This window comes from Equus caballus, chromosome 22, assembly GCF_041296265.1.
Source record: "Equus caballus isolate H_3958 breed thoroughbred chromosome 22, TB-T2T, whole genome shotgun sequence".
Lineage (NCBI taxonomy): Eukaryota > Metazoa > Chordata > Mammalia > Perissodactyla > Equidae > Equus > Equus caballus.
The window spans coordinates 575,850-589,090 of NC_091705.1; the positions used below are offsets into that span (position 1 = coordinate 575,850).

General features: G+C 42.8%; 1 protein-coding gene and 1 long non-coding RNA gene across 4 annotated transcripts in view; both read left to right on the forward strand.

Moving 5' to 3' along the window:
- The window catches only part of LOC111767608 (uncharacterized), a 160,940-nt gene extending 157,046 nt beyond the window's left edge, over positions 1–3,894 (forward strand). Inside the window, exons 2-3 of the long non-coding RNA XR_011430638.1 lie at positions 2,066–2,172; positions 3,664–3,894. This is a non-coding gene — a long non-coding RNA (uncharacterized lncRNA). The remainder of the gene's footprint in view (positions 1–2,065; positions 2,173–3,663) is intronic.
- Positions 3,895–12,922: 9,028 nt separating this feature from the next.
- LOC106781248 (ral guanine nucleotide dissociation stimulator) overlaps positions 12,923–13,241 on the forward strand; it is a 137,291-nt gene continuing 136,972 nt past the window's right edge. For all 3 annotated transcript variants that reach the window (XM_070246969.1, XM_070246968.1, XM_070246980.1), the window contains exon 1: positions 12,923–13,237. The gene's annotated coding sequence lies outside the window, so the exon portion shown is untranslated. The remainder of the gene's footprint in view (positions 13,238–13,241) is intronic.

A 13,241-nucleotide genomic window follows, 5' to 3' on the forward strand; every position in this document is an offset into this window, starting at 1 on the left:
TTCAATTCTATAGCATAACTTAGCCCATCCTGATGGAGTCAGCATCAAGATGCTTTCGGAGCACTTATAGGGTAATATTTTTCTTTTCCTTTTTTTAAATTTAATTTTATTTATTTATTTATTTTTGAGGAAGATTAGCCCCAAGCTAACATCTGCCACTAATCCTCCTCTTTTTTGCTGAGGAAGACTGGCCCTGAGTTAACATCCGTGCCCATCTTCCTCTACTTTATATGTGGTACACCCACCACAGCATGGCTTGCCAAGCAGTGCCATGTCAGCACCCAGGACCCAAACTGGCGAACCCTGGGCCACCAAAGAGGGTAATACTTTTCAAATGCATGTATGTTTATTTTATTTTGTTTTGTTTTAAATAATTCATTTTTCCCAACAACAGTATCAACATCTTCCCCAACAAAAACAAGCAGCCAACTTTAGGTCCTATAAGTTAAAGTTAAAAATGTAAAATATAAATACCAGCTGAAGTGCAAAATTCTAACAAGTATGATTAAATTAACAAGACATGTTTCTGTTGTGTGCTGTGCAGATACCCACAATACTACTACTGTCCATACAAGACTCACAAAGCTAGTCAAGAGACTATGATTATGGCACTTCTCAGCTTGAATCTAAACACCACAGGCAAGGAACACACAATTTACCAGCTACTCAGAAATGATTCAGAAGTGATTGTATTATCGTGAAAAGAAGACTATACTGTGAATCCTTCTGTTTTCACTGATTTTAATAGGTGCAATATTTTTATATTTTCGTATCTGAAATCCAGAAGTACCTTATAATTGCTGTTGAACAGGTGCTAGTGGTGAGTAGTCATGCTCGTGCCAATACACAGGCACATAGGATAGGTTTCAACAGCTTGGAAGAAAATCCTGGAACCATCGTAAACCAATTTGTATTGGCCCTATTGTATCAATAACGACATGTCAAGGTCATCTTGCAGGGGCAATGACCAAGAACTGCAAAACATGCAGCTGGAATGTGCTCAGAAGATGGAAACCTTGCCCTCAGATGACCTCAAGCCACAGGGAACCACAAGTTCCCTGACTATGGAACTCAGTGTGAGAAGAAAGTGGTGAGGGGAACCTAATAAGAAGCAAAGGGTCCCTTGATTTGTAGCACACTGGACTTATAAGAGTGTTACACTCCCACCCTCCAATCAGATTCCAACAAGCTAGTGTTATGCATAATTACTCCTACTCCCAACTCCTTAAAAGTCTGTCCCAGCTTCAGCTCAGGGAGACAGATTTGAGCCTTGCCTCCTATCTCCTTGCTGGTTGACGTTGCAATAAAGCTCTTTCTTCTCTCAAAAGCCAGTGCCCTTGTATTGGCTTCTATGCATATCAGGCAACAAGCTCTTGCTCAGTAACAATCTCAGCCACAATAGTGGAGCATACTTAAGAATTGCTGTGGTACTAATACTCTTGGCGGCAAGGAAAACAATACTGGGTGGAAAAACATAGGCACAGACAATACTGAATGGAAAAATGATTCAGAATAATAGGATTCTGGGGGCTGGCCTGGTGGTTAAGTTCACACACTCTTCTTCAGCTGCCCAGGGTTCACAGGTTCAGATCCTGGGCATAGACCTACACACCACTCATCAAGCCATGCTGTGGCAGCATCCCATACACAAAATGGAAGAAGATTGGCACAGATATTAGCTCAGGGTCAATCTTCCTCACCACAAAAAGAATAGGATTCTGAACACAAAAAGTTTAGCAATGCCTTAACCATTTTATTTTCCTTTTTACATGAGTACGAGAGTCATATCTCATTTTAAAATGTATGATTAAAAGTAGGTCTAAATAAGTCTAAAAGGGATCTATTAATAATGTGAAATAAAAGGTCAAAACAAGAAAGTATTACGTCATAATTCAGTTGGCAGTGTTTTTTCTTTATTGGTAACACAGAAAACAATGGTGCATCTTGTCACTTCACAGTGCCTTAGAATCTACAGAATGCTTCATGTTGTTTATACTTATTTGGGGAAATGTAAAATGAAAAATTCTAAAATAAATCCTCTCTAATACCTCTTCTTGTTCTGTAGTTCTGTGCTTTTCTGTGTTGGAGCCTGGATCTCAGAGCTGATGAAGGACAGTGTCCAGGGACTCAGGTCCACTTTTTAAGGGCCATGATTCCACTTTGCTGCCCAAGGTAAGGAAATAATTTTGAACCTTCAGATCCAAGCTGACTAAACTAAGACCATACTATGCATACAGAATAAATAAGGTAAGTACCTGAAAAACAGACTTAGAGGCAACAAGAGCCTAGAGCACAGGAAAGAATGTTCTGGAGCATCTTAGTGATTCTCTCATTTTCCTCTCCAGCTAGGGTTATGGGACTACGTTTTTCTCTCTTTCCCCAGGAGTTTCATTCATAGGGCAAACACCATGCTGCTCTGGGAAGGAGTTTGTTTGCCTCAATCCTTGAAATGTCCAGAATTCGTTCCAATTAACCCAGTGAGGGGTCTTAAGGGATCCTGAAGTCCTAAGCCAGGGAACCTGATGAAATTACAGGAGTGCGAGTGGGAACTCTCCTGAGCTCAGATTGCTCCAGGTATAGAGCTCCTTTAAGATTTCCAGAGGAACCAGCAAGTAAGCAGGACTATTTTCAAAGCTATTTATATAGATAATCAGAAAGCATAAAGTAGGTATCTTAGGGGAAGACCAGGTGAATTGGATCTTTTAATGTTTCAGGAACAGATGGGCCCTATGACTTCTAGCCCCAAACCATTTCCAATTCAGTCCCACTGTCTGGACTGCCAAGACCTTTCTATGCCTCCTATTGTGACCAGAAACCAGGCAAGGAAAGGGTTACTGAGAATTTGATCCGTAATTAACATGGTCTGTCAAATGTTTTCCAGACAAGGAGAAAAATAAATGAGCAGTTTTTCAGAGGTTGATGTCCCCCTTTTTGCAGACATTGCCATCCTACAATGAAACTTACACAATTGCTGCAAGACTCCTACAAATTACTCCAGCTCTAAGTGACCAAAAGTTACCATGGACCCATTATGTAATGACATGTTCCTTGAATTCAGTATGTAATGGCATGTTCCATTGAACTTGCTATGTCATGGTACCCTGACTTTGTTATGTAAATGGTGCCTTGAACTCATTATGTAATGATCTGTACCTGTGCCCTGATTGAGCCCAGTTGTTACACAGTTGTAACATATCCTGTGCACTCTGATGTACAAAGTCTCCACCAGCACTAAGCTCGGAGAGACACTGTTTGGGGAGCTACCCCCAGTGTTCTCCATTGCTTGAGCAAGCAATAAACCTTTTTCTCCACCCACTTCATCCTTGGTAGTGTTTTTAGCTCCACACTCGCCAAGAGGCGAACCCAGTGAGTTTGGTTACACTATGAGCTGCAGAGGATCCATCAATGTAAAAGCGATGCCTTCAGATGTGTTCCCCTATTCTCCAAGGAGCTCATCCAGGAGGATACACATTATGTAAGGATGTAAGGGGCAGAGGACACTTCAATGATAACCTCCCCCTCATCTCCACAAAGAGGTTCTGTAAAAATCATTAGCAGTTCTGCCCTATCTGATTCTCTGCATCAGCTTCTCTCCAAATGGAAAAGTGACCCTGTGCTCTTTTATTTCCTCTCCCTGAATGTTTTGCATCTATTAAACCAAAGCAAGGAAGCACAAACTCAAAGATGGAAGGTCCAAAGTCGGAAAGGGCAGGTGAGCTGATCAATGGGAGCGTCTTCACATCCGGCACAGAAATTCTTCTTTCCTAACAAATTCCACTGTTCAACTTGTTTCAAACTCCAGAATGAGTAACTGCATACGTTAAAAAGTGCATTTATATCCAGAGGGGAGTGTTTGTATATATGTTTTAGTTAATAAATAAAAAAGTATCCTGACCTCTGAGAGTCACTCAATAAATCACGTCTATTATTTACATTTATCATCATTATCCTTAACTTTTCCACATATCCTTTATTAGGGAACAGTTTGTTCTGCTACACTATTGCTGCTATGAGTCTTTCTTTCACGACAAAACAGACTCCTGAGTCTTTTTTATTCACATTTTCTCAATTACTATTAAAAAGTTAATTTTAAATTTCTCAGTATTTGAGGTTTTTTTTGTGTATATAAGTTGACTCAGTATTAATTATAAATTTTATTGTCTTATAATCACAAAATTGACCTATAAATTTTCCTTCTTTCCATTTATTTGCATTTTTATCAGGCCAAGTAAATTATAATTTTAAAATAAGTTTTCAAGGTAAACTTGACTGTTAATATTTAAGGTGTAGCATCACTTATGTTTTTAAAATAAATTTTAGTGTTCACATATTCTAGATTCATACTTATTTTTGGTCATTTTGCTCATAAAAATGAATAAAATCTTATTATATTTCTATTGAATCATTTTAAAATACGAGTCTACCATGTCGAGACTCATGAAAGAAAGCCAAACAAATATTCAGGGGAAAAATAATATCATTTAAATATTTTCATTATTAGAAAAGAAAGTGAAAAGATAAACTGTTTGAATATTTCAGATTTCAGGAAAACAAAACAAAAATGTTAAAGAATCTAGGTGAAAGAAAACAATGCAAATATAATCAATTCAAAAGTAAACTTAAGAGCAAATAAAAATATTCAAAATAAATTAGATAAATTTTGGAAACTTTTAAAAAGCAAATAGTAAGTGAAAGTATATATGAGAAATCATGAAATATGTGGAAAAATTAAAATATCACTGACAACACCAAATTCAGTGATAATCAATAAATTAGAAGTTAAAAATGAAATGGTAAAAATGACGTAATGAGAAATAGACAATCAAGGTTCGAGCTGGACTTCCGTCCTGGAGAGGTCTGGTCTATGTCTCGTTCACCCTGTTTACGCTCCAGCCCCTCAGTGGTCCGAGTGAAAAGCCCGCACTGTTCACCAGGTCTCATCCTCCACGGTGAGCCCTGGACTCTGATTTTTGTCCCTCCAGCCCTGAGAAGTTGCTGAAAGCTCTTTTCAGTGTCTCAGCCTCTTAGCTACCACTTTAGGTTTTGTAATTAGCAATCCTCTTAAAGAGAAATGTGGCCCCAAATGTTGAGCTCAACCTCCTTTGGCTCCTCTAGATCTTGTCTCTGCAAATTTTCATTGCCTGGGTAGCTCTCTGATGGCTTCAACCATCTGTTTTGTTTTATTTAGCTTGTACTCCATGGGAGGGTTGGTCCAAACCTCTGGTCAACCATAAATAGAACTCAATTTAATCATCTTTGAAGATAAACAGATCTTTCAGGGTCCACTCTTTATATAAAATGCTTGCTTTGGTGCGTTCCCTTTGACTCATCTTGTTTATCTGAGCACTATTTATATAGTGAGGGAATTCTTCTCTTAAAGTGAGTGGAGGTCATGGTATTTGTTTGCATTCACTGTAGAGTCTTTTAGCTTCCCGAGCAGGTTGGGAATGATGCATGGCCTTGAGTAGTTGTAGGTGAAGGATTCTTTCTCCCCTGCCTGTCAACCTCTAATTTTGTTGAGGCTCTAAACCCATGCATCAGCTTCGCTGAGTGAAGGACATATACTGTGCTCTGAAGGCTGAGTTTGAGCCTGTGCTGCTTCTCCTCGGTGAGGTGATTTTTGTCAGCAGTTCCCCCATTCACTCTTTTTGTTTAGTGTGTTCAAACTTTCTTCCAGTTGATTGTTTCTTTCCTCCAGCTGGGTCCCAACCAAAGCAATGATTTCTGTGACATTATTTACCACACCTCTTCTGCCTTCTTAGCGAAGTGCTAGTAATCTTTCAGAGAGAATGGTTAAGTGCTTTGTTGCTAAGCCAGATTCCAGGATTCAAATCCCAATTCCAAAGCCCACTGGCATGTGCCATTGAAAGAGTGATTTAACCTGAGTTACAGTTTTGTTATGTGCAAAATAGGCATAATAATTGTACCTACCTCATGGGTTATTGTGAAGACTAAATGAGAGAAGAAGAACTTAATAAATATTGGCTATTAGTAGTTGTTACTATCTTGAGGGAGTAAGTGCTTCCCTTTTTTCCTCCGGGTGTACAAACCCCTTAACGTCTTTTTCAGCATATTGGGGAATGTCAGCCACTGCTTTAGAATTTCCTCCTGAGAAGGATACATTATCCTGTGCATTTTCGCTAGCAAAAAAAATCCTGTATAACCTAAATCTTATCGTGAAGAGACAATCAGATAAACCCCAATTGAGGATCATTCTGAAAAACGGTGAGCCTGTATTCTTCAAAAACATCAATGTAGTAAAAAACAATGGCAGGCTGAAAATATACCAGGTTAAAGGAAACTAAAGAGACATGAAAACTAAATGCAATGCATAATCCTGGATTGGATGCTGAATTAGGGAAAAAATCTGTATAAGACATTATTCGGCCAATTTTTAAAATCTAAGTATGTTGTATATATTAGATATTGTTGTTGTATTAATGTTACATTTCCAAGATTTGATCATTGTGCTGTGATTATATAAGAGAATGCCTCTGTTCTTTAGCATAATACATGCTAAAATTTATCATGATACATGCTAAAACGTCTAGGGCTTAAGTGTCATGAGGTCTGCAACTTACTCTCAAATGATTCACAACAATGACAATAATACAAATAATATGTATATATGTTTGCATATAAATATATGTATATGTGTGTATATGTGTATGAATTTATATACCTACAAAGCAAATACAACAAAATGTTAAAAACTAGTAAGTCTAGATGGGGAGAATATGGGAATTCATTTACTATTACAATTTTTCTCTAGGCTTGAATTGCAGCTTTATTTTATTTATTTATTCTTATGATGAGGAAGATTGGCCCAGAGCTAACATCTGTTGCCAATCTTCCTATTTTTGCTTGAGGAAGAGTGTTCCTGAGCTAACATCTGTGCCAATCTTCCTCTGTTTTGTATATGGGACATTGCCACAGTATGACCTGATGGGCGATGCCAATGTCTGCGCCTGGGATCCGAACCAGCAAACCCCAGGCTGCTGAAGCAAAGCAATGTGAACTTAATCGCTAAGCCACCAGGCCAGCCCCTGAATTACAATTTTAAAAATTAAAAAGTTAGAAATTCTGGCTCCAGTATATCCCTATAATTATAGAGTAAAATAAAGCTTCTACACTCAGGCTCATCAAGAATTTCTGTTGATTTATATGAATGGATCATCTTTCTTATTTCTTTGCATGCTTCACAACATTTTGCTGAAAATGAATTTTTTTAATAGTAGAATGTGGTAACCCTGAAAATCTGATTCATCCCCCGTTCAGGGTTTTTCTGTTGCTTGCTGTAGGCTGCAGATGATTGTTTAGTGTCTTTTCTAAACTATTTTTGTAAAGTCTGTATTCTTTGTCCTGGGTAGTCTCTGAAGTCTCTGTTCCTTTAGCTTGCATTCAGCTAGTGTTTTGATAGAGATTTCTTGAACGTCAGGAGGCAAAAAGAGAGAGAGAGAAACTCTCATTCTTTGCAGGTTAGCTCTATGCCTGGGTCTTCATTGAATACTCCGTTCATTTACAATTCTGCCTCCACTTCCTTCACTTTGCTTCACTTGCACTGAGCCTGGAGATCAGCCAAAGATGAAATTCTAGGGCCTTCTCAGGACTTTTGTGAGCATGTATCTAAAGTAGCACCTAGAGCAGCCAAACAGAGACAGAAAGTAGAAGCGTGGTTGCCAGGGGCTAGGGCCGAGGGGAATGGAGAGTTCGTTTCAGTTTTGCAAAATGCAAAGAGTTGTGTGGATGGATGGTAGTGGTGGTTGCATGACAGTATGAATGTACTTAATGCCACTGAACCGTACACTTGAAAATGGTCCCAGTGGAAAATTTTATGTTGCGTGTATTTCATCACAACTAAAATATTATTGATGTTGATTACTGAGGTTTTAGACACACCCTTAAATTTTGCTCCCAAGGCTCATCCTAGTGGGTTGGCATCCTCACTCAGTCCCATCTCAACTGGAAGAACAGGAGACTCTGGGCCAGAACCCTGAATCCCACCCCTAGTTTCATTTCTTGTCTGTGAGTTGCTGGACAGTTCCAGAGGATCCAGGAGCCCCTTACGTAGCTAAAGAGGATCAAGGACCCGTGTCTCAGTCCCAGAAACCAAAGATTTCTGCATCTCGGTTCTGCAGAGGCAAGAACTGAGGGTCAGGTGGCCCATGGCCCTGATGTAGGAAGCAGCAGTGTGTCCCAAATTGTGCCCCACTGGGTTGGAGAAAATGCTGCAGACGCTCCACCTGTGCAGAGCTGAAACTAGCAGAGCTTAAAGGACACCTTGGAACCTGCTCTCAGCCTGACGATTCCGAGGCTAGTGGGTAACCAAGGGCCCAGGAAATCAGTTGGTCACTCCTAGAAGCCCTTGCAACCATGGGCAATTTCACATTCTTCTTGGCTAGAGTTGAGTTGCTTTCCTTCCTCTCTAAGTAGCTTCAATGTCTTCTCAGTCCCTACAGTGTGCAGGGCTTTTGGCTCGAAGCAGAAGAGGAAGAAGAACTGGATTTCACTAGGGGGAGGAGCCACAACCAGCACAGCTTATGGACTCCCCGATAAGGCCCAGCCGCCTCTTTCCAGGGGTTTTAATGAGAGAAGCTTCTACATGCTTCACACCAGAAATCTCTTTTCTTGGGGGTAAAAAAAAAAAGTTGTGTAACTTAATTGTTTTGGAAATTTCCATTTTTCAAATGATCTAATACCCAAATGACTAAAATGAGGAATCTTTCAGATTTTCTGGAAAAGAAACCAATTCAATGTCCCGCACCCAGAAATGTGGAATGAATGGACCATATTCACTGTAAGCCAAGAACCCTGGGAAGGCAACACTGGTTGCGGTTCCTGGCTATCTGGCTGTACAGGATTTTGCGATGGGAAGTGTACTGGGCTCTCCACTGGGGTAGCCAGTTGGCAACCTTTTTCTTTCTCTCTTGAGTTTCTTTCCTCCCTCCTTGCCTCCCTCCCTCCTTCCTTTCATAAAGCTGTTTTGAAAATACGCATTAAATGTATAGGTAATACCTGTCAGTATAGTACTACTGGGGAAATTGTTGTACAACAAAATTTTTTATAAGAAAGCAATGTTTCAGGATATACAGATATAGAAAAATACGAGGGAAGCTGCACATCACCACAACAGCCTTGATTTCTCTGAGATGTTTGATTATGGGTAATTTTAACTTTTCTCCTCCAAATTTCCTGTATTTAAAAAAATCATATTTTACTCTTTAAGAGGAAAAGAAAGTAGCAATCATCCTCTTTTTAAAATAGAGAGAGGGGCCGGCCAGTGACATAGTGGTTAAGTTCGAGCACTCTGCTTCGGTGGCCTGGGCTTCACCTGTTCGGATCCTGGGCGTGGACCTGCCCACCACCTGTCAAGCCATGCTGTGGCAGCATCCTACGTAGAAAAACTGGACTAACTTACAAGTAGGATATACAACTATGTACTGGGGCTTTGGGGAGAAAAAAAAAGAGGAAGATTGGCAACAGATCTTAGCTCAGGGCCAATCTTCCTCACTCACACACACGCTAAAATAAAATAAAATAAAATAGAGAAAAACCAAAGTCATCTTCATAGGTGCGACTCTAGTACACTCTTGTATGAAGGGCTAGAAGGAAGAGAAGCCCTATCCAGACATCATCGTCTCCTCAGGCTTCCCTATGTGTTGTGCCTGTCAGGTGTCAAATATCTTCAGGTACATTCTGAGACTGATGCCTCCCTGAAAGCTGGGTCTCGTTTGTTCTCTGACCTGTTGCCAGCAACTAAAACGGTGCTTGGACATCCTAGAACATGGTGTGTGTGTGTGTGTGTCTGTGTGTGTGTATGTGAGACTTATTAGGATTATGGAAATGTTTGGGAATCAAATTAGGAAAACTGCTCTTAGGGTCACTCTAAAGAGAAGAAAACCTTCAGAAGCGAAGCCACCACACAGAGAGCCCATTCCCACAGCAGCGCCCACGTTTCTCTTTACAGAAGACCTGGGACGCTCAGAGCTCCAGCTAAATTCCAGGCATCTGAACATAGGGATAGGAGGGAGGGAGGGAGGGTCAAGCATGACCGTCCCTGGGCAGATGACATGGGGAGTCAGTCCTGCAGGCCATTCTCAGGAACGTGAAGGTAGGGAGTGGACAGGTTGGGTCCCCAGGCCACTTTGTGTCCCCCAAATAGGACAGGGCTCCAGCTAAGAACCCAGGCTGCTCCCAAACACCCGCTCCCGGGAAGACAAACGACTCCAAGCGTTTGCTTCCATTGGCTCCTCTCCCATTTCCCCCGTGGGTAGAAATTCCCCCAGGCGCCTGCTGGTCCTTAGGACGCTCCCTTGCCAAAGGGAACTCTCCCCATCCCACCTCACATTCCTTCTGAGTAAACCTCAATGGCAGCTGGAACCAGAAGTCCTGGAAAAAGGGCGGGACCAGCTCAGAGCGTAGCCAGAGCCTCAAAAGCCCCAGGAAGAGCTGGTTGTTTGCAGTTGCTAAAGGCAAGTATTCCCTGAGCCCCCATCCACAAGTCTGCTCTAAGTTTTTCTCTACTTTTCCCACCTTTTCATCTTGCTTTTGTACATCCTCCTGATGAAAGGACAAGGAGCCTAGAAGGAATCCCAAACTGTCTGGACACACAGATAGTAAATACCGAACTTTGCAACTGAGAAATTAGCATACGTTAAATATATGAAAAGGGTTGGTGTCTGTGACTTCCTGGCACAGTGTTAGCACATCTGACTTTGGACCCGAAGGTTGGGTGTTCAAATCACTTGGACCTCAAAGCAAGTGCTATGCTGTCAATTTGAAGATTTCATCAATTGTGCCTTTTAAAAACCGTACCTAGAAGAGCCTTTATATTATTTCTTTAAGCTCAGCAAAGGACAGGTTTTAAACTGAATGGGGAGTGAGGCTGACGCAGTGAAAGCTTAATCCTGACAAAGCCACAAAGATCTCCATTTCTGCAAACTTGGGTTTTTCCTCGTTCTCAGGTTATGACAACTGGTTTGTATCTGGAACTTGATAGTTTCATAGTCCTATTGGAGAGACGCAATTAGATGAATCCTAAGTAAAAAGGAGGTAAATGTCAGGATAATTTTCCACTCTCAGAGAGTTCAAGGACCGCACCCTCAACATAAATTGTTCATCAGCTTCACGGTATTTTCCCTTTAACCACAGTGTTCAGGGGCTTTTGATAAAGGAAGCTCAAAGTGTGAAAAATGTGTGTGTGTGTATTTGTGTGTGTGTGAGGGGTGGGAGGAGGAGAAGAGAATTGGGAAACTAACTTCTTCATCAAGGTGACACAAATATCCACTCAGGGACACCATGCCATATCCATTTGGGGACCCAATAAAACCACTTTCACACCAGGGTAAATTCATTAACAAAGTCTCCTCATGCCCTGTTTCCATGTCATATCTTAAGCACAGCCAAGATAAGGAAATGAACATAACAACCTAAATTTCAGCTCGTCTGGGTTTTTCTTCCCTTCTAGGTCATCCTTACCGTCGAGCTTAGGTGCCTGTCCATCGCAGAGTTGTTCACAAGAACTCCCTTGGGAGTAAAGAAAAGGTAAGAGACAGTCCGACGTTGGGAGGTGCCAGACAAAATTTACATCGGTTGCCAAAGAGAAGTCACAACCTTGACCCCGACGTGATTTGAACACGCAACCTTCTGACTACCAGAAAACTAATTATAGTCCGTCACCTCACATGTGAGCCTCATCGCCCCTTTTGCTCTCTCCCCTGCCCCCTTCCCCTCTGGTAACCACCAATCCAATCTCCGATGTTCTGTGTGTGGTTGTCATTGTTTTTCACTTCTACTTATGAGTGAGATCACACGGTGTTTGACTTTCTCCCTCTGATTTATTTCACTTCACATAATACCCTCCAGGTCCATCCACGTTGTCACAAATGGCCGGAGCTCACCATTTCTTAGGGCTGAGTAGCATTCCATTGTGTATACATACCACGTCTTCTTTCTCCATTCTTCCCTTGGTGGGCACCTAGGTTGCTTCCAAGTTCTGGCTGTTGTGAATAATGCTGCAGTGAACCTAGGGGTGCAGGTGTCTTTCTGCATTGGTGTTTTCGAGTGCTTTGGATAAATACCCAGCCGTGGGCTAGCTGGATCATATATATGGTAGACGGATTCTTAGTTTTTCCGAGGATGCTCCATACTGCTTTCCATAGTGGCTGCACCAGTCTGCACTCCCACCAGCAGTGTAGGAGAGTTGCCGTCTCTCCCCATCCTCTCCCACACTTGTCTCTTGTGTCGTTAATTAGAGCCGTTCTGAGCAGAGGAAGGTGACCTCTCCTTGTAGTTTTGATCTGCCTTTCTCTGATGGCTAATGATGTTGAGCACCTTTCCATTTGCCTGTTGGCCATCCGCATGTCTTCTTTGGAGAGATCACTGCTCAGATCTTTTGCCCGTCTTTTTAATTGGGTTGTTGATTTTTGTTGTTGTTGAGCTGTGTGAGTTCTTTCTGTATTTGGGCTAGAAACCCCTTATCCGATATATGGTTTGCAAGTCTCTTCTGCCAGCTGTTAGGTTGTGTTTTGGTTTTGTGGAGGGTTTCCTTTGCCGTGCAGAAGATTTCTTTTACTTTGACGTAGTCCCATTTGTTCCTTTTGTGTTTTGTTTGCATTGCCCAGTCAGACGTGGTACTTGAAACTAGGCTGCTAAGACTGATGTCAAAGAGCATACTGCCTGTGCTTTCTTGTGGGCGTTGCATGGTTTCGGGTGTGACATTCAAGTCAAACCCGAGGAGGCTGCAGTTCCCCCGAGAGCGAGCGTAGCGGGGCCCCTGCGTCCCTGTCAGCGCACCTGGCCGCTCCGCGGAGGGCCGAAGCAGCGTGTGGGCGGGGCCCCAGGAGTTCTCCCAGGAGGGTGTCCCTGTGGCTGTCCGCAGTCCACCGCCGGAGGGGGGGCGGGGCAGCGGCCGGGGAGCGTGGGGGCGGCGGCGCGCGCGGGGAGCGCGCGGCTGCTGGGCCGCCGTCCGGGGAGGCGTCGGCCAGCCGCGCCTGCCTGCCCAGAGCCGAGCCCGGCGGAGTCCGGCCGCGCTCTGCTGCTCTCTCCCGGGCCGGGCTCGTCCGTTGCCCCGGCGTCCGTGGACGCCGCTCCGTGTCCCCGCTGGGCACAGCAGCCCGGGCCTTCCACAGCCACGGCCGGCCGCTAGCCTGAGGAGGCCGTCCTTCAGCTCCCGCTCTTCCTGCTCGCCGGACACGGACGACCAGGGCGCCTGCGAAGAGGATTCCGTCTGGGAGAGGTAC